The following is a 21,314-nucleotide window of genomic DNA, read 5'->3' on the forward strand; positions in this document are numbered from 1 at the left end:
TCTTGACTATATGTATGTTCTTGACTATAGGTATGTTCTTGACTACGGTTATGTTCTTGACTATAGGTATGTTCTTGACTATGGGTATGTTCTTGACTATAGGTATATTCTTGACTACGGTTATGTTCTTGACTGTAGGTATGTTCTTGACTACGGGTATGTCTTGACTATGGGTATGTTCTTGACCACGGGTATGACTTGACAATGGGTATGTTCTTGACTATGGGTATGTTCTTGACTGTGGGTATGTTCTTGACTATGGGTATGTTCTTGACTATGGGTGTGTTCTTGACTATAGGTATGTTCTTGACTATGGGTATGTTCTTGACTACGGGTATGTTCTTGACTATGGGTATGTTCTTGACTATGTGTATGTTCTTGACTACGGGTATGTTCTTGACTATAGGTATGTTCTTGACTATGGGTATGTTATTGACTTTAGGTAGATTCTTGTTCACGGATACGTCCTTGACCAAGGGAATGTTCTTGACTTACAACGGGTATGTTCTTGTTCATGGATACGTCCTTGGCCAAGGGAATGTTCTTGACTTACAACGGGTGTGTTCTTGACGACGAGAAATTTTTCAAATACGTGTATGTTCTTGACTATGGGAATATTCTTGCCCATTGATATATTTTGGACTACGTGTTTAATCTTGACTACTGTATGTTTTGATTACTCATACGTTCTTTGCTACAGGAATGTTTTTGACGACAGGTATGTATTTGAACATGGGTATGTTCTTCACCATGGGAATGTTTTAACAAGGGGATATTCTTGACTGTGGGTATGTTCATGATCATGGGTATGTTCTTGATCATGGGTATGTTCATGATCACGGGTATGTTCATGATCACGGGTATGTTCATGATCACGGGTATGTTCATGATCACGGGTTTGTTCTTGATCACGGCTATGTTCATGATCACGGGTTTGTTCGTCACTGAAGGTATGTTAATGACAATGGTATGATCTTTATCATGCGTATATTCTTGACTACGGGAATGTCATCGGCCACAGGTATGTTCTTGATATAAAAATTAGGAGATGGGTATATTTTAGCTATGGGTATGTTCTTGACTGCGGGTATGTTCATGATCACTGGTATATGTTCTTGACCACGGGTATGTTCTTGACTAAAGGTATGTTTTTGACCATCGATATGTTCTTGATCACGGGTATGTTTTTGATCACGGGTATGTTCTTGACTAAATATAAGTTCTTGATCACGGGTATGTTCATAATCACTGGTATATGTTCTTGAACACGGGTATGTTCTTGACTAACGGTATGTTCATGACCATGGATATGTTCTTGATCACGGGTATATTCTTAGCTACGGGTATGTCGTCTGCCACAGGTATGTTCTGAACTACGGGTATGTCATCTGCCACAGGTATGTTCTTGACTACGGGTATGTCATCTGCCACAGGTATGTTCTTGACTACGGGTATGTCATCGGCAACAGGTATGTTCTTGACTACGGGTATGTCTTCTGCCACAGGTATGTTCTTGACTACGGGTATGTCATCGGCCACAGGTATGTTCTTGACTACGGGTATGTCATCGGCCACAGGTATGTGCTTGACTACGGGTATGTCATCGGCCACAGATATGTGCTTGACTACGGGTCTGTCATCGGCCACAGGTATGTTTTTGACTACGGGTATGTCATCCGCCACAGGTATGTTCTTGACTACGGGTATGTCATCGGCCACAGGTATGATCTTGACTAAGGGTATGTTCTTGACTAAAGCTATGTTCATGGCCATGGGTATGTTTTTGACCACGAATATGTTCTTGACCACGGATATGTTCTTGACCACGGGTTCTATTTGTCATAGTCAGGGTACTTACTGACTCCCACCGAATATAACTTATCACCGGATATTTTCATGATACGTGTGTCACTAATGAGAATATGAATTTATCAACGGTTTTCACTTTAATTGATGTTGCTCAATTTTTATTCCATGTTGTCATGGTTTAATGGAAGGTTGTTTGTCTTTTTCAATTTTTGTTATACTGAAATGTCATATGACAGGAGATTTGTGTGAATTATCAAGACGATTTCATCATGACAGTTTTCTAGAAGTATGCTGAATAACATTTAGGTTTCGACTTAACATGTTTAAGAGGTTATGGGTACGATATATGGTCTACGGTGTGACTGTCAGGACGAGTGTCCGGTGTAAAGACAAGAACTATTAAATGATATATTGGTTTTTGTCTTATTGGTATGAATTGTTTCTTCTATTTCATTTTTTGGGGTTGGCCCGCAATGGGAGGCAACTGCCTACATTTCCTCCACATAAATTACGGCTGGTATGTGTACAAAGTGAGTTTTTTTTATGGCCATAAATTCAAAGTATGCATCGAACAAAATTCTAAGCCGACTAAAGCAAAGTAAAGAATAAACACTGTCCGCAGTCAACCCTTTGGGTTTTCTCAGTTCAGAAGACTCTGCACAATTTGCAATTATACTGTTTAGTTAGCGTGCACTATGTCCGAGGGTTATAACACAGAGATCTTTATAGCGTTGATTACACATACTTTAATCTTTATTTGTCAAAGTCATAACAACTATAGGCATACAACATATAAACTCTATATAGTATACATAGAATAGCAGAAGGTAGTGTGAAACATATTACAACAAGTCAGATCTAAATGTTTGTGCACAGCGAAAGGTTTCTCCAAAAATAAGGTTCAATGAAATAAGATTTAAATCTTGATAACTGAAGACGTATACCTTTCTACCATACCAGTTGCCATGGGCTAAAGAAACCGACCCGCTTAAAAAACATTAAACACTATCAAGTTATCAACGTCAATATTTTATTTGAACCGGAACTATTGTGTCTGGAAATTACCATCGTGCATGTTTTTGTATCGATTACCGTAGACCGTCGCCGTAGTGGCAGTTTACCCCCTTTGTGAATTTCCTGGTTACGACAGGATCCAGCGTACAAGTAAAGGGCCCTAATTGTCAAAATTGGTAAGAAAAAATGCGCAAGGCGAAAATTTGTTTGACGATTTTCTTGATAAATGATAATTTTCCGACCACAGGAGATAGTACACCCCGCTCCCCCCTTGGTTCAATAAATATTTGCATATTCATAAAGCATTACGTATGTAAAAAATCATTCAAACAAGATACCCTTATGTAGAACTACTCAACTGTGTGACAATCGACCTAGTGTGCAATTATATGAAACGATAATGGAAGAAGACGTTTTTTACGGATTTTAACTGTTGAAGGTAATTTTATCTTGTTTTGTGAAATACATTTATTCCTTATTCAGACAGTAATTTTTAATTATCATATAATTTAATCTATATAATTTTGTGGGTGTTATATTAATGACCATTATAACAAGATTTGTCTTTGCTCTGATTGCTCTGATTGTAGATTCGGAAATATAGGCAGACCCGGTGGCACCGTATTGCCAAAAATTGTGCTTTGGTCATTTTTAAATTTTGACCTTCCTGTCTCCTCATATCTTTTAATTGCCCCGTTTTAATGTCCTGGACCCACACTGGGGAAAGGTATCATATGTAACAAGCATATAACCTCCAACTGTGAGGACCTCGTTGGTAAATAAATAAAAATGTGTATTGTATATTATATTAAAAAGTTTTAAAAACTGAACATTAGTACAATATCTGGTCGTTAGGGCGTATTTTGTGGTCTCCATATTCTTTTTCCTTGGTGTAGAAAAAAAAAACGTTTAGTATCGGAGACTACTGCTAGGATAATTTGATAGTATAGCAACTTTTCAAATAAGTCTTTATTCAGTTACTAAGTTATTTAATCAAATGCATAGTAAACAAAATAGAAAAGCTGAAATTCATAATATAAGTTTTTGTAAGATGATAGCATAGTTATTCTTTAAAGAATAACTTTATTATAAAAATTAGTCTGACATGTTTATCAGTCGTATATGATTACGCGTCCTGTAATATTACTTTTCAATAGGTAGAAAAACACACAAAAAAAATATATATATAATTTTATATATTTAAATATTTTCCTATAAATTTAACTGCCGAATACACACGCACAAGTAATTACATTTAAATGATCGTGTCACGAGTCGTTGATTTCATAATTATATCCTTACAAATTGTCATTTTTTTCCTTTCCAACTCCTAGTGAATATACAAACTCAAAAGACAGGGCCGTGACTACACTTTCATATTAACTGAGGTGAAAGTTTGAGGTATTAGCAATGTACGTGTATACAGCAATTTGAAAAGGAATTTCTTATGTGACCGTTATCCGGGAGCACTTATTACCTTTCGCATTGAATGCAATGATATTTTTTTTTATACAAAATGATTTATTAGATTAAGCATAAGTGTGTTTCTTGCAGTTCAGATGAAAAAAGGAAGATGACTTTAGAAACATAAACATTTCGGATTGACAATGTAACATTGTGTAAGAAATGAATTCCTGTATGTTTACATTATTTGGTTTCTAAAATATTGTTTCACGTTTTCACATAAACTTGACTTGTAAGAAATCTCACCACAGGGTAACATATCTTCTAAATTATTCTGCAGCTACGTTGTGGAACAAATTTTTCAAATCATTTCGGGTGTAAAATATTATTTTATCGCATGTGAAGAGTCTTGTTCAGTCCTGTAGTGGTCTGGAATGTCCCTGTTCTACGTGTATGTAATTTTGTTCCCTTGATTTTAGCTGCTTTTATTGAATACCCCACCGTTTAGATTTGCCAGTTTTATTCGTTTTTTACCCTAGTATTGTAATTCACAAAACAAATAAGGAACTGGAACATGCCTTTACACTGGATTTTAAAAGAAAGAAACTGCAAATGCAAAATGTTATTGAGTTAAGTGTAGTGGACCATGTATTTATTGAGTGAGACCCGGGGGACATTTGCTATTATAAAACGTAAAAAAATAGTAAATAGTATAGCTGGGCTGAAAATTCATTTTGTGGGTCAAAGGTCATCTATGAAAATTTTGGATCCGCCACTGAAAGCACCATAAATCAAAAAGTATATTGTCCACAGACAAACTAAAAAGATTTCCCCCTCAAACCAAAATCTGAAGGGAAAAGGATAACGACAAAAAGTATATTGTCCACAGACAAACTAAAAAGATCTCCCCCTCAAACCAAAATCTGACGGGAAAAGGATAACGACAAAAAGTATATTGTCCACAGACAAACTAAAAAGATCTCCCCTCAAACCAAAATCTGAAGGGAAAAGGATAACGACAAAAAGTATATTGTCCACAGACAAACTAAAAAGATTTCCCCCTCAAACCAAAATCTGAAGGAAAAAGGATAACGACAAAAAGTATATTGTCCACAGACAAACTAAAAAGATTTCCCCCTCAAACCAAAATCTGAAGGGAAAAGGATAACGACAAAAAGTATATTGTCCACAGACAAACTAAAAAGATCTCCCCCTCAAACCAAAATCTGAAGGGAAAAGGATAACGACAAAAAGTATATTGTCCACAGACAAACTAAAAAGATTTCCCCCTCAAACCAAAATCTGAAGGAAAAAGGATAACGACAAAAAGTATATTGTCCACAGACAAACTAAAAAGATCTCCCCCTCAAACCAAAATCTGACGGGAAAAGGATAACGACAAAAAGTATATTGTCCACAGACAAACTAAAAAGATTTCCCCCTCAAACCAAAAAGATTTCCCCCTCAAACCAAAATCTGAAGGAAACGGATAACGACAAAAAGTATACTGTCCACAGACAAACTAAAAAGATCTCCCCCTCAAACCAAAATCTGAAGGGAAAAGGATAACGACAAAAAGAATATTGTCCACAGACAAACTAAAAAGATCTCCCCCTCAAACCAAAATCTGACGGGAAAAGGATAACGACAAAAAGTATATTGTCCACAGACAAACTAAAAAGATCTCCCCCTCAAACCAAAATCTGAAGGGAAAAGGATAACGACAAAAAGAATATTGTCCACAGACAAACTAAAAAGATCTCCCCCTCAAACCAAAATCTGACGGGAAAAGGATAACGACAAAAAGTATATTGTCCACAGACAAACTAAAAAGATCTCCCCCTCAAACCAAAATCTGACGGGAAAAGGATAACGACAAAAAGTATATTGTCCACAGACAAACTAAAAAGATCTCCCCTCAAACCAAAATCTGAAGGGAAAAGGATAACGACAAAAAGTATATTGTCCACAGACAAACTAAAAAGATTTCCCCCTCAAACCAAAATCTGAAGGAAAAAGGATAACGACAAAAAGTATATTGTCCACAGACAAACTAAAAAGATTTCCCCCTCAAACCAAAATCTGAAGGGAAAAGGATAACGACAAAAAGTATATTGTCCACAGACAAACTAAAAAGATCTCCCCCTCAAACCAAAATCTGAAGGGAAAAGGATAACGACAAAAAGTATATTGTCCACAGACAAACTAAAAAGATTTCCCCCTCAAACCAAAATCTGAAGGAAAAAGGATAACGACAAAAAGTATATTGTCCACAGACAAACTAAAAAGATCTCCCCCTCAAACCAAAATCTGACGGGAAAAGGATAACGACAAAAAGTATATTGTCCACAGACAAACTAAAAAGATTTCCCCCTCAAACCAAAAAGATTTCCCCCTCAAACCAAAATCTGAAGGAAACGGATAACGACAAAAAGTATACTGTCCACAGACAAACTAAAAAGATCTCCCCCTCAAACCAAAATCTGAAGGGAAAAGGATAACGACAAAAAGTATACTGTCCACAGACAAACTAAAAAGATCTCCCCCTCAAACCAAAATCTGAAGGGAAAAGGATAACGACAAAAAGTATATTGTCCACAGACAAACTAAAAAGATTTCCCCCTCAAACCAAAATCTGAAGGGAAAAGGATAACGACAAAAAGTATACTGTCCACAGACAAACTAAAAAGATTTCCCCCTCAAACCAAAATCTGACGGGAAAAGGATAACGACAAAAAGAATATTGTCCACAGACAAACTAAAAAGATCTCCCCCTCAAACCAAAATCTGACGGGAAAAGGATAACGACAAAAAGTATATTGTCCACAGACAAACTAAAAAGATCTCCCCCTCAAACCAAAATCTGAAGGAAAAAGGATAACGACAAAAAGTATATTGTCCACAGACAAACTAAAAAGATTTCCCCCTCAAACCAAAATCTGAAGGGAAAAGGATAACGACAAAAAGTATATTGTCCACAGACAAACTAAAAAGATTTCCCCCTCAAACCAAAATCTGACGGGAAAAGGATAACGACAAAAAGTATATTGTCCACAGACAAACTAAAAAGATTTCCCCCTCAAACCAAAATCTGAAGGGAAAAGGATAACGACAAAAAGTATATTGTCCACAGACAAACTAAAAAGATTTCCCCCTCAAACCAAAATCTGACGGGAAAAGGATAACGACAAAAAGTATATTGTCCACAGACAAACTAAAAAGATTTCCCCCTCAAACCAAAATCTGACGGGAAAAGGATAACGACAAAAAGTATATTGTCCACAGACAAACTAAAAAGATCTCCCCCTCAAACCAAAATCTGACGGGAAAAGGATAACGACAAAAAGTATATTGTCCACAGACAAACTAAAAAGATTTCCCCCTCAAACCAAAATCTGAAGGGAAAAGGATAACGACAAAAAGTATATTGTCCACAGACAAAATAAAAAGATTTCCCCCTCAAACCAAAATCTGAAGGAAAAAGGATAACGACAAAAAGTATATTGTCCACAGACAAACTAAAAAGATTTCCCCCTCAAACCAAAATCTGAAGGAAAAAGGATAACGACAAAAAGTATATTGTCCACAGACAAACTAAAAAGATCTCCCCCTCAAACCAAAATCTGACGGGAAAAGGATAACGACAAAAAGTATATTGTCCACAGACAAACTAAAAAGATTTCCCCCTCAAACCAAAATCTGACGGGAAAAGGATAACGACAAAAAGTATATTGTCCACAGACAAACTAAAAAGATCTCCCCCTCAAACCAAAATCTGACGGGAAAAGGATAACGACAAAAAGTATATTGTCCACAGACAAACTAAAAAGATCTCCCCCTCAAACCAAAATCTGAAGGAAAAAGGATAACGACAAAAAGTATATTGTCCACAGACAAACTAAAAAGATCCCCCCCTCAAACCAAAATCTGAAGGGAAAAGGATAACGACAAAAAAAAACCGGATAAAAAATCCGAAAATTGTACAATATTGTTGGTTACGCATGATCATATAGCGTTATACCCGTATCCATCAGAATGTTTAGAAATGTTAACGAATCCCCTTAAAAACCACTAAACTATGGAAGCGTATTAGTGCCACATAAACTTTTTTTTTTATTTCCTCCTATGTTTGCGTTATAACATTTCTATTTTTATTATTTGTTAAGTTTTTTTATTTTGTAAGGTCAAAAACTAATTTATGAATTTAAATTTTATATTTATTATATAATCTGAAAAGCAGAGTTTTGTAAATATCCGCATTTGCACGACTGTCTGCCAGTAACATGTGGGTGTGATTTAGTTAACAGAAGGACCAATACCAAGCACAAGGCCAAGTCATTATCATAAAGATACATAGTAATATTGAAATACTTGTGTCTCAATTATATATACACAAATTAAACAAATTAAGTTTGATTTTTGTATCAGAAAAACGTAAATTTAACATGAATATAGATCTTCGACTGCGGGATTTTCTCGCTGTGTTGAAGACCAATTGGTGGCCTTCGGTTATTTTTTTACTCTTTGGTCGGGTTGTTGTCTCTTTGACACATTCCCCATTTCCATTCTCAATTTTATCTGGTATGAGCAATTTTCTATGGAAAGGACATGATTTTGAAAATTTTGATTTACGGAAAGTTGCAAAGTAGAGATTCGCAGCAAAAAATTCATACAATTGTGAAACGATAAGGTCAAATTGACAATATAATCTTTCGGCTTTAAAAAGAATTATTAAGAACAAGAAAATATTGAATTTTGGTGTAAGAAAGCACATCCTGTCGATACTGTCTACTTATATTTTGGTATTGCACAAGATCGACCATGCGTTTCTAAGACTGTTTATGACGTCTTTACACTGAATCTGTTGGATGTGTACTGATTGATACTTTAGTCTGGGATAACATGATTTATTTATAGTTGTAATTGGCTTTAAACTAGTTTTCAGTAACTGCAATTACTCGTATATCGGTGTTTTGTGTCTATTGTGTTTTTTATGTTAGTTGTTTTTCTGCTTTGTATCGATCTTTTGAGTTAATCAAATTGCAACTGAATTTTACAGTTTGTTATGTATTGCTGTTACACCAATCATATTACCATATCTCCTTATGTTTATATTTGTTGGTATAAATCTCAGAATATGAAAAAGAATCTTTGACAAAAAAAAATCCAGGGGCTTTAATTTCAGTCTAACAAAGGAACTATATAAGATGCCTGTGTAGCAATTTGAATGTAGAATTCATAATATTAATAATAATGAATCTTGATCTTATAGGTCGATTTCAAAAGGGTAGCTTGTTTGGATCTAACCAATCTTTCACAAGGCTCATACGAGGACTTGCTTAGGATCTAACCAATCTACACAAGACTCATACGAGCGCTTTATCTAACCAATCTAACACAAGGCTCATAAGAGCGATTGCTTTGGATCTAACCAATCTTCACAAGGCTCATACGAGCGCTTGCTTTGGATCTAACCAATCTTCACAAGGTTCATACGAGCGCTTACATTGGATCTAACCAATCTTCACAAGGCTCATACGAGCGCTAGCTTTGGATCTAACCAATCTACACAAGGCTCATACAGGCACTTGCTTTGGATCTAACCAATCTACACAAGGCTCATACGAGCGCTTTATCTAACCAATCTAACACAAGGCTCATAAGAGCGATTGCTTTGGATCTAACCAATCTTCACAAGGCTCATACGAGCGCTTGCTTTGGATCTAACAAATCTTCACAAGGCTCATACGAGCGATTGCTTTGGATCTAACCAATCTACACAAGGCTCATACGAGCACTTGCTTTGGATCTAACCAATCTTAACAAGGCTCATACGAGATCTTACTTTGGATCTAACCAATCTTACTCAAGGCTCATACAAGCGCTTGCTTTGGATCTAACCAATCTTACACAATGCTCATACGAGCGCTTGCTTTGGATCTAACCAATCTTCACAAGGCTCATACAAGCGTTTGCTTTGAATCTAACCAATCTTCACAAGACTTGTCCGAGCGCGTGCTTTGTTTCTAACCAATCTTCTCAAGGCTCATACAAACGCTTGCTTTGGATCTAACCAATCTACACAAGGCTCATACGAGCACTTGCCTTAGATCTAACTAATCTTCACAATGCTCATACGAGCGCTTTATCTAACCAATCTAACACAAGGCTCATAAGAGCGATTGCTTTGGATCTAACCAATCTTAACAAGGCTCATACGAGATCTTACTTTGGATCCAACCAATCTTACTCAAGGCTCATACGAGATCTTACTTTGGATCTAACCAATCTTACTCAAGGTTCATACGAGCGCTTGCTTTGGATCTAACCAATTTTACACAAGGCTCATACGAGCGCTTGCTTTGGATCTAACCAATCTTCACAAGGCTCATACGAGCGTTTGCTTTGGATCTAACCAATCTTCACAAGACTTGTACGAGCGCGTGTTTTGTTTCTAACCAATTTTCCCAAGGCTCATACAAGCGCTTGCTTTGGATCTAACCAATCTTACTCAAGGCTCATACGAGCGCTTGCTTTGGAAGAATATATAAATTCGCCTACATTAACGAGGGTCTTGATGGGGTTTACAGAATATAGAATAATGGGTCAAATGTGCAGAATAAATGGCAAAAAAATAAAGAAAAGAGAAAAATAGGGCAAAAAATAAAGAATAGAGAATAAAGGGTTGCTAAGATATAAAGAATAGAGAATAATAGGTTGCTAAAATATAAATAATAGAGAATAATGGGTTGCTAAAATATATAGAATAGAGAATAATGGGTTGCTAAAATATATAGAATAGAGAATAATGGGTTGCTAAAATATAAAGAGTTTTAAGAATAATGGGTTGCTAAAATATAAAGAATAGAGAATAATGGGTTGCTAAAATATAAAGAAAAGAGAATAATTGGCCAAACATGTAAATAATAGAGAAAATGACATAAAAAAAATTAAAGAATACAGAAATGAAGGACCCAATCAACTCATTAACAGTTTGGTTTTTAATTTTTTTTTTTTTCGACATAACTTCTATTTACCCAATTGTCTTTGTTCTCTCATTATAATGCCATGATTATGTGCTTAACACTCCAGCCTTTCACTTTCCAATAAGTGAATAGAGAGATAAAAATTAAGGCATGCAGCTTCCTCCATTTCTAACAACTGCTTTCCTATAAATTTAAATAAGAAATAAAATTACTCAAATGTTTGCGTTATTTCCAAAAGGTTCACGTTATAACGCTAACATAGGAAGAAACATAAAAAAAGTTTGCATGGCGCGAATACGTTTCTGTACTAAACTCTATTAAATTTGATCATTTTTTCATTGAAGGGTATTGTATTACATACTAGATACCCGTATGTAGGAATGACTTGTCAACAATCGGTAATTAGATATAAGAAGATGTGGTATGAGTGCCAATGAGACAACTCTCCATCCAAGTCAAAACTTATAAAAGTAAACCATTATAGGTCAAAGTACGGTCTTCAACACGGAGCCTTGGCTCACACCGAACAGCAAGCTATAAAGGGCCCCAAAAATTACTAGTGTAAAACCATTCAAACGGGAGAACCAACGGTCTAATATTTATATATGAAACGAAAATGGAAATTCTTTTTAACCAAGAGGACTATTTTTAAAGGTAATTTTAGTTAGTTCTGTTAAATATATTATATTACAATATGACAGTTGTTTTCAATTCGTTTGATGTGTTTGAGTTTAAAATTTGATTTCGCCATTTGATAAGGGACTTTCTGATTTGAATTTTCCATGGAGTTCGACATTTATGTTAGTTTACTTTTTATTATTCAGACAGTAATATAAGTATCGTAAAATCTATATCTTACATTAAATGACCTTTATGAGAAGAAAATAATATTGTAGATTTTCGTGAAAATGGGCGTATCAGGGATGCATCTTATGTTGAAATATGTGTTTTTAGTTCTTTTTTCTTTTAATTTTTGACCGCCTGCTTTTTTAATCTACTCCTCTGTATCTCCCTCCCTTTATGAAAGTCCTGGGTCTGCCACTGGTGAAAGACATCATATATTACACGTATATATGCCCTATTTGAGGACCTCATTCTGAAATATATAAGAAGACAACTTTTCAAATAACTATTTTACCTAGTGATATAATTCAATTCATAGTAAACCAAATAGAAAAGCTGGACTTCATAACACAAACTTGCTAAGCCTTGTAAGATGCACTTATTTACTAGTTTGAAATAATCTTATAAACAAGTCTTACAGGTTTTTCAATCGTCTTTGTTTATCGCCCCATAACTATCAGTGCTGTTTCAATAGGTAGCTAACAAAGGTGAAACTTACATAACTTCCTTATTCATTGTACACGCAAATGTACCATTGATTATACAATTTGAATGATCCACACAGGTGGCCTAGACATAAATTATTTTCCTGAATGTGACCTACCGAATTAGACTTATTACAGGATTTGTACTAACATGAGCAACACGACGGGTGACACATGTGGAGAAGGATCTGCCTACCCTTCCAGAGCACCTGAGATCAACCCTAGTTTTTGGTTGGGTTCGTGTTGCTCAGTTTTTAGCTTTCTATGTTGTGTTTTGTGTACTATTATTTGTCTGTTGGTCTTTTTCTTTTTTAGCCATGGCGTTGTCAGTTTGTTTTTGACTTATGAGTTTGAATGTCCTTCTGGTATCTTTAGCCTCTCTTTTATTGATTTATTTTCTCTGCATGACAACACCTACACTAAAACAACAAGTTAAAATTTCGGCACAAATCATTCTTCTTTTTCTGAGGTATAGTTAACATTGTTTATTAAAAATCATTAAAAAAAGTAAACAATATTGAAATGACATAGTATGCTTAGTAAAGAGAAAATCAGCATCTATCTAGAGTACTGTTATTAGTTGCAGGCGCCTTACCGAGTGTCATTGAACTTATAGACAGGACATTTTCCCCCCTTTCCCTTATGTCAAAATCCCTTATTTTTTTGTTTTCTTTGAATTGCAATTAATTTTTTGTGTTTTTCTGTGTTATACTTTCATAAATTTACTACAAACAACATTTATTTTGACGATTTACTGTCAATTGCTAGTTTATTATCGCCAGCTGTCGGTCACTGATAATTTATTTGTATTTATAAGTATTGCCGATTGACAACCAAATGTCAGAATTTTTTCTTCATTTTGTCTATGTGATATTCATACTGCAAAGCAAGTAATTTTTTGGAATGCAACATTTTTCGTTTTCTTTCAAGAAAACTGTTCAAATGATCATATTTAGTACTAGTACATTGGACAATTCATAATCATTTAATTTCTTTAAAGGGGTAGATGTTTTTTTCTGAAGGATATCAAAAGTCATTCCTTAGGCCCGATTGGCTCATAATATACCTCTGAAGTGTGCCCTTTTTTTTCTGATGGGTTTTTTGTTGTGTTAATATGTAAAATTGAGGAATTGCTGGCACAATTTGGAATTTGAGGGGTTTAAAACAAGTCATGTGAGAGATTGAAATGTGCCTGAAATTTTTCTTAGGGGCGTCATTAACAAGGTATAATCACCCCGGCTTTTCATATATTCAACGGAATGTCCCATTACGAATTGTATAGGAAAATTGTTTCTATGCAGCCTTTTTGTTTACCATATAAGACTATGAAGCAGTCAATATACAAGACTCGGAGCGGGTCCAGGATTTTTCAAAAGAGGGGGCGGCGTTATTTCAGAAAACGGAATCTATATACTACCGACGAGCGGAAATAGACCCTATCGCTATTTAGGAATCTGCAACACTTGCAGGTGCTGATCCACTGAGCCATTTTTAAAAGGGGGGTTCCCAACCCAGGATAAAAAGGGGGGATGTTCCAACTATATGTCCCCATTCAAATGCATTGATCGTCAAAAAAAGGGGGGTTCCAACCCCCGGGCCGGACCCCCCCCCCCCCCTTCCTGGATCCGCCACTGACTTGAACTATTGACGTCATACAACAATCACGTTACCTTTGTGGCGTCAGACATTTTCTATTGTCACGTCCAAATTTTTACGGTAATATGATGTCCAGTAATGACGGACAAAAAGCGATAAGATGTATTAAGAAGGTAGTAATGGGGGTACCTTCGTGACGAATAACGGTAAAAATTCTTGCCAAATGACGTTAACGGTTATTTTTGGATAAATTGTTAACTTTCTTTTAGACGATAAAAAAATCGACTGACTTTGACGCATCACGCTAATTTTTTTCCAAAAATGACGCTTTAACAATAATTATTTGAGACCTCTGACGATATCTTGACGAATCACGGTAAAAATTTTACCAAGTTGACGATAACGGTAGCCGAAAATGACCGTTTGACGCCTGACGGTAAAGGGCATTACTACCCTCTATTAAGAGCGGAACTTTTTTTAACGATTTTTTGTTAAAAAAATCATATAAATCGCGAGAAACAATGAGAAACTGTTTTGATGATCAAAGTGCAGCGTACGTCCTCTACGTACCCCTGGATCAAACCGGTACGACTGCAACCTGTCTGCTAGGACTATTATAATAGTCCCAGCTGTCTGACTTGTAATTTTATCATAAAAATTTCCGGAAACAAGTCCTGAAACTAGTTGTATATTATGTGTATTAGATATTAGTTTCCCGCCACCTGTCAAAGTATGTTTCCTGTTACGATTGTGAAAGGAAATGGTAAAAATAGACGGTTTTTGTCAATTATACTCAAAGATGCATATACAATATATTGTGAATACACAAAGAAGTATGTTAAAATAAAACGTGCAAGTTGAAATGTTGGTCCCAGGTGGTCCAGTGAAATATAATATCATTGACAACCCTGGGAAGGTGTACTCCAGCAACAAAAGCCACAGCTTACTCCACGTTAGTAAGACCAACTCTGCAATATGCTTCCCCGGTATGGGATCGATCCTCACCAAATTACCATCATACGTGACATAGAGCAGGTACAGGGACGAGCAGCTCGATTTGTTTATAGTTGCTACCAGGACAACTATCCTCCTGGAGAGGGGTTCTTATTGTCGAGTTGCAAATTGCGAGTTACAAAAGTCGAGGTGCAAGTTACGAAAGTCGAGTTGCGAGTTACGAAAGTCAAGTTGCGAGTTACGAAGGTCGAGTTGCGAGTTACGAAGGTCGAGTTGCGAGTTAATAAGGTCGAGTTGTGAGTTACGAAAGTCGAGTTGCAAGTTACAAAGGTCGAGTTGCGAGTTATGAAGGTCGAGTAGCGAGTTAAGAAGGTCAAGTTGCGAGTTACGAAAGTCGAGTTGCGAGTTTCAAAGGTCAAGTTGCGAGTTACGAAGGTCGAGTTTCGAGTTACAAATAGATTATGTTTCTCTAATTTCTTAAAAATTATATGTATATAAACGGTCGTATATATAAATGTTCATGTCGTCTTTTTTTGAAACAGAATTTTCCGGTTTACTTTGCATTTAATAAACAAAGCATACATGTACCCGAACTTAGTTGTACACTGCATGAGGAAGGGTCCCGGTATTTTGATTGCAGGATTTGAAAGAGTTATGTGATACTTATTTATAAGAGTCTATGTGTTGCAAAGTCACGCACGCTTAAATTTCTTTCATGAGAGCGACATTGTTCATTTTCTAAAATAAAACAGGATATACTGTAGATATAAGACAAAATGTATACTGTACTGAACATATCAAGCATAAGAAAATAAATCATGTAGACAAATGAAATATACTTGCAAATTATCGACATCTCACAGAATATGGCACTGTTAGGCCTAAAGTAAATACTTATCAAAGGTACCATGCTTATAATATTTTCTACGCCAAACGGGTGTTTCGTCTATACAAGACTCATCAGTGGCACTTGAATAAAGTATATTAGTGCTAACTCTTCGTCTTTCGCAAAGATTTAGAGTGATATAGGCACAATTGCACATTTAACTTAGGAAAATATCTCATGAATTAGTCAGAAATGTGATATGCTATGTGCTTTGTTTTATAAATTAAATAATTTTGAACTTTGTTAACTTTTGGATTCAACCCCAAGCGGAGAGTGCATATTTATACCAAATGGTTATTAATCGAGTTGTTCAATGTATGTATATCTGAATACTATAATGCAAAAATAAGCAGCGGCTATAGATGTCTTTCTATGTCATTATGGTAACTTCCTGGCATCATAATATGGAGCTTTTTTTTAATTTGGAAAGATGTTATTCTACAATAAGCTATTATACCGCTGTTACAAAAAATAAAGGAACAGTTTTAAGGAATTTTATGGCGTGTGTTTTTTTACGGAGCACGAAAGCCTTGCCTGTCACGAGTTTACTTTTTCACCTACGTACATGCAGCCTTGATACAAATGTTGTAGTTTCAGATATCAGCTGGGTATTGTACATTTTTGTATGATTAACCCGTTTTTTCAGAGATAAGTTACATATTCCAAAACTTGGTCTTTTGTCTCTTTTTTCAAAAGTATCTTTGACAGCTACATGTATAGAATAAAGAATGGAAACGGGGAATGTGTCAAAGAGACAACAACCCAAGTAAAATATACAAGTCAACCCAAGGCCACCAGGTATCAGGTCCGTTAGCGCCCAATACACTTTCGCACCCTACACGTTCCAGGGGTTAAAAAATTTTGTTACAGCTCACTAGCCCAGGACTTATTGGTAGCAGTATTTTACTAGCCCGGTTGAAAGAGCTGCTATCCCATCATAACTACCTGCTAGCCCGAGTATACCTTACAAATTCAGAGTTTGCTGCATAATACAAAGTGGGTGTCCCTTGTTTTGAAAGCAGCATTATACACAGTATTTAATAAAATAAATCAAATATATGTTTGTTTTATTAGCTCACCTGGCCCAAAGGGCCAAGTGAGCTTTTCTCATCACTTGGCGTCCTTCGTCGTCGTCGTCCGTCGTCATTAACTTTTACAAAAATCTTCTCCTCAGAAACTACTTGGCCAAATTAAACCAAACTTGGCCACAATCATCATTGGGGTATCTAGTTTAAAAAATATGTCCGGTGACCCGGCCAACCAACCAAGATGGCCACCATGGCTAAAAATAGAACATGGGGGTAAAATGTAGATTTTGGCTTATATCTCTGAAACCAAAGCATTTAGAGCAAATCTGAATGGGGTAAAATTGTTTATCAGGTCAAGAACTATCTGCCCTGAAATTTTCAGATGAATCGAACAACCTGTTGTTGGGTTGCTGCCCCTGAATTGGTAATTTTAAGGAAATTTTGCCGTTTTTGGTTATTATCTTGAATATGATAATAGATAGAGATAAACTGTAAACAGCAATAATGTTCAGCAAAGTAAGATCTACAAATAAGTCAACTTGACCAAAATGGTCAGTTGACCCCTTAAGGAGTTATTGCCCTTTATAGTCAATTTTTAACCATTTTTCGTAAATTTTTGTAATCTTTTACAAAAATCTTCTCCTCTGAAACTACTAAGACAAATTTAACCAAACTTGTCCACAATCATCATTAGGGTATCTAGTTTAAAAAAAAAGTTTTAACAGATGTAGAAGACGTTGACTGGTGGAGCATTGACTTTTGATTTGTCAAAATTGTCATATGCTTATTCAAAAAGTGCACTAAACACAGCAGCTTGAGGAAGATTTGTGAATAAAAAAACTGTAACATAAGGCATTCTTGAGATAAATCTGAGGAGTTTAGACTGAAAAGGAATTAATAAACAGTGATATGTTTATTGTCTTTCAGGTAAACATACCACATTTGTAGCTAGGGTGTGAGATGTAGACAAAGTTCCCCCTTTGTGAAAAACAAAAATATAATTAACCCTTATAAAGTGGAAATTCAGATTAAAAAGTTTGACTATTAACATTTGAGCGGCATGACCAAAATGACTCCATTAGAGAATAGTCTGGCTAATAACAGGCTTTCATGTACCAAGTCAAGAATATGACAGTTGTTTTCCATTCGTTTATTACCACAAAACACAGATCAAGTTTGAATTTTGATGGCGTCACTTTTTCTGTTCTAGAGTTATGCCCCTTTACAAATGGAAAAATTGCTGAAATTTTTATTCCGTTCTATAACTTTAGTTAAACTCAACCAAATGTTATGAAACTCATGCACAATGCTTATTAGGGCTTTTCCAGAATTAATTGTAGGGGTGGGGGGGGGGGGGGGGGGGGTGTCGGAAGGCACTTTTATTTAAATTTGATGGGTGGTGGTTATTCTAAGAAAGATTGCTTGAACATTCAAAGGAAATATCCAATTAAAAATTTATGCATGGTGGGGTCAAATAAAAAGTGCATTCCGACTTATGTCCCTTCATAACATTGTATGCAAGCGGGGGCATCAGCTGTGTCCCATGGACACATTCCCCATTTATTTCAAACTATTATGAATTAATTTTAAAAACTCTTACACTGAGCTTTGTATGGAACTATGAAAGGTTTAGACCTCTTTTTTTTTTCATTTAATGACAATTATATAAAAGTTCAGAGAAAGTTAACAAATATTTAAACAGATGTGATGTAAACTGAAATTGAGCTATTTTATACTTTCAGTTTGAAGATCTATTTGTATTCATCTATTCAAGTCCAGTCAATTTATTACTATAGGTAAGTGAACATAATAGTCAAATTAGATTGGAATGTTTAATAATTTGTTTTATCAAATGAACTACAATGTTCATGTGAATATTAAAATTCTAAAAGGGGAGATAATCAAGAGATAGCTGGTTCATTCTAGTAAGTATTATTACACCAGTCCAGTGCTTTTTAATTCTTTTTTAACAGGATTAACATTTTTCCCTCTGCAACTTCTTTAAAAAAATAACATGAAGTAATTACATATTTAATTTCATTTACGAGTAAAAAGCTAATAAAACATTGCAATCATTAAAATAGGAATTGTATATAACAATAGAGTTGTTAACTAAGAAATCAGCTGTATGAATGAAAGATGGGAGACAGGGTTCTCACTAAGGCAGTCATTGAGTCATGGACTCATGAAAATATGTCTGGAATCATCATTTTCAAAACTGTTGAATCTTTAAAGATTCATAAGGATCATAAAATATTGTATCAACTAAGCATACATATAATTTTGTAGCAAATGTTTATAAATAATCAAAATTTGATGTCATTTCCTTTCTTTATTTTATCATGAAGACTAAAACAATAATTAGTGAGAAGAAATTATATTGCTACATAAATAATGACCATTCAATAGTCCTTTGTCAGAATCCTAGGAGGTCTATGTCAAATCAGACAGCAACCAATCAATGAGAGATGTCAAAATGGTATTCAATGAGTCTTTATTACATGTTATTATTTCTACTTCAATACAAACATTTATATTTCCAGATTGAACATCTATTATTGATATTTATTTATAGACCCTTGTCCAGTCAATGTGATCCTCGTCCAGTCAATGTGACCCTCGTCCAGTCATTATCCTTGTCCAGTCAAGTTGTTATTATAGGTAAGTGTACATTATTTGTGAACTATATATATATCCGTCTGATAAAACATGTATAATGGAAAATCCCTTTATTATCAGATTAAAAAAAAAAGGTTTATACTTGATTTAAAAGCGGCATCCAATGAAATTGCTTAAAGCTTTTCCAGAATTATTTGAATGGGAGTGGCAGGGGTCGGAGGGTGGGGACTTTTATTCAAATTTGATTCGTGGTGGTAATTTTAGACAGAAAGACTTAACAATTTTATTACTAAAGTAATCAATTAAAATTTTATGCATGGCGGTGTTAATTTAAAAGTGCATTCCTATGACCCCCTCCCCCCCTTTTCCCCCTGCTAACCGACATGGCTCAAAATAGAATTTATGGTTAGAATGCAAGTTTTGTCTATTATCTTGAAAACTGCTATAGGTCGAGAAATTCTGACAGGTAGAAATGTTCAGAATGTTTACATCCACCTACTGTCCACTTGAATCGATCAAAATTGGCCTACAACTACTTATAGAAGTTATTACCTTTGAATGACCAATTGTACCATTTTTTCTTGCAAGGTCTACATGTCTGTCACACTGGATTCACCTGACCAGGAGTTCATTTCATGGATCAGTGATCAAGGTTAAAATTTCATGATGAAGTCCATATCTCAGATACCATAAGCAATAGGTCAGCTATATTTGGTGTATGGAATGCTTGTATGGTGAACATGTTTGTCTGGCATGATTTTCAGACCTTGATCTTATTTTCATGGTTCATTGGTCAGAGTTAAGTTTTTGTGGTTTGGTCAGGTTCTCAGATACTATAAGTAATAGATCAGCTGTATTTTGGTTTATGGTATGCTTGTAAGGTAAACATGTTTGTCTCATGTGTCTATCTACATGGTTTATATGACCGTTACCTTATTTTCATGGTTCATTAGTCAGTGTTCAGTTTTTGTGGTTTGGTCAGGTTCTCAGATACTATAAGCAAAAGATCAGCTGTATTTTCCTTTATGGTATGCTTGTAAGGTAAACATGTCTGTCTATCCACATGGTTTATATGACCGTTACCTTATTTTCATGGTTCATTAGTCAGTGTTAATATTTCATGGTTATATAAAGATAAGATGTGGTATGATTTTACATATTTTACAATCATGACAAATCTTTGAAAATTATATAAATGCAAAGTTTTTAGTATTTGTTAGTTGGTATTATCATTTGATATAAAAATAAGGAGATGTAGTATGATTTCAAATGAGACAACTATCCACCAAAGTAAAAATAAAGAGATGTGGTATAATTGCCAATGCGACAACTATCTTCCAAAGTAAAAAAAGGAGATGTGGTATGATTGCCAATGAGAACTATCTGCCAAAGTAAAAATAAGGAGATGTGGTATGATTGCCAATGAGACAACTATCTGCCAAAGTAAAAATAAGGAGATGTGGTATGATTGCCAATGAGAACTATCTGCCAAAGTAAAAATAAGGAGATGTGGTATGATTGCCAATGAGACAACTATCTGCCAAAGTAAAAATAAGGAGATGTGGTATGATTGCCAATGAGAACTATCCACCAAAGTAAATATAAGGAGATGTAGTATGATTGCCAATTCCAATGAGACAACTATCTGCCAAAGTAAAAATAAGGAGATGTGGTATGATTGCCAATGAGA

At 35.2% G+C, this 21,314-nt stretch overlaps 1 protein-coding gene and 1 long non-coding RNA gene across 5 annotated transcripts in view; both read left to right on the top strand.

Moving 5' to 3' along the window:
• Nucleotides 1-21,314, top strand: part of LOC127731837 (uncharacterized) — a 395,646-nt gene that overhangs the window by 253,582 nt on the left and 120,750 nt on the right. The window contains exons 1-3 of one of the 4 annotated variants that reach the window (XM_052240680.1): nt 3,180-3,262; nt 18,748-18,801; nt 19,549-19,666. The exons of 1 other annotated variant lie outside the window; for it this stretch is intronic. The gene's annotated coding sequence lies outside the window, so the exon portion shown is untranslated. Of the gene's footprint in view, nt 1-3,179; nt 3,263-11,410; nt 11,868-18,747; nt 18,802-19,548; nt 19,667-21,314 lie in introns of those variants that run through there. 2 more of the 4 variants (XM_052240681.1, XM_052240679.1) reach the window with 2 other exon arrangements.
• Nucleotides 1-21,314, top strand: part of LOC127731856 (uncharacterized) — a 124,659-nt gene that overhangs the window by 98,317 nt on the left and 5,028 nt on the right. The window lies entirely within an intron of this gene.

The sequence above is a fragment of the Mytilus californianus genome, unplaced genomic scaffold, assembly GCF_021869535.1.
Source record: "Mytilus californianus isolate M0D057914Y unplaced genomic scaffold, xbMytCali1.0.p SCAF_21, whole genome shotgun sequence".
NCBI lineage: Eukaryota > Metazoa > Mollusca > Bivalvia > Mytilida > Mytilidae > Mytilus > Mytilus californianus.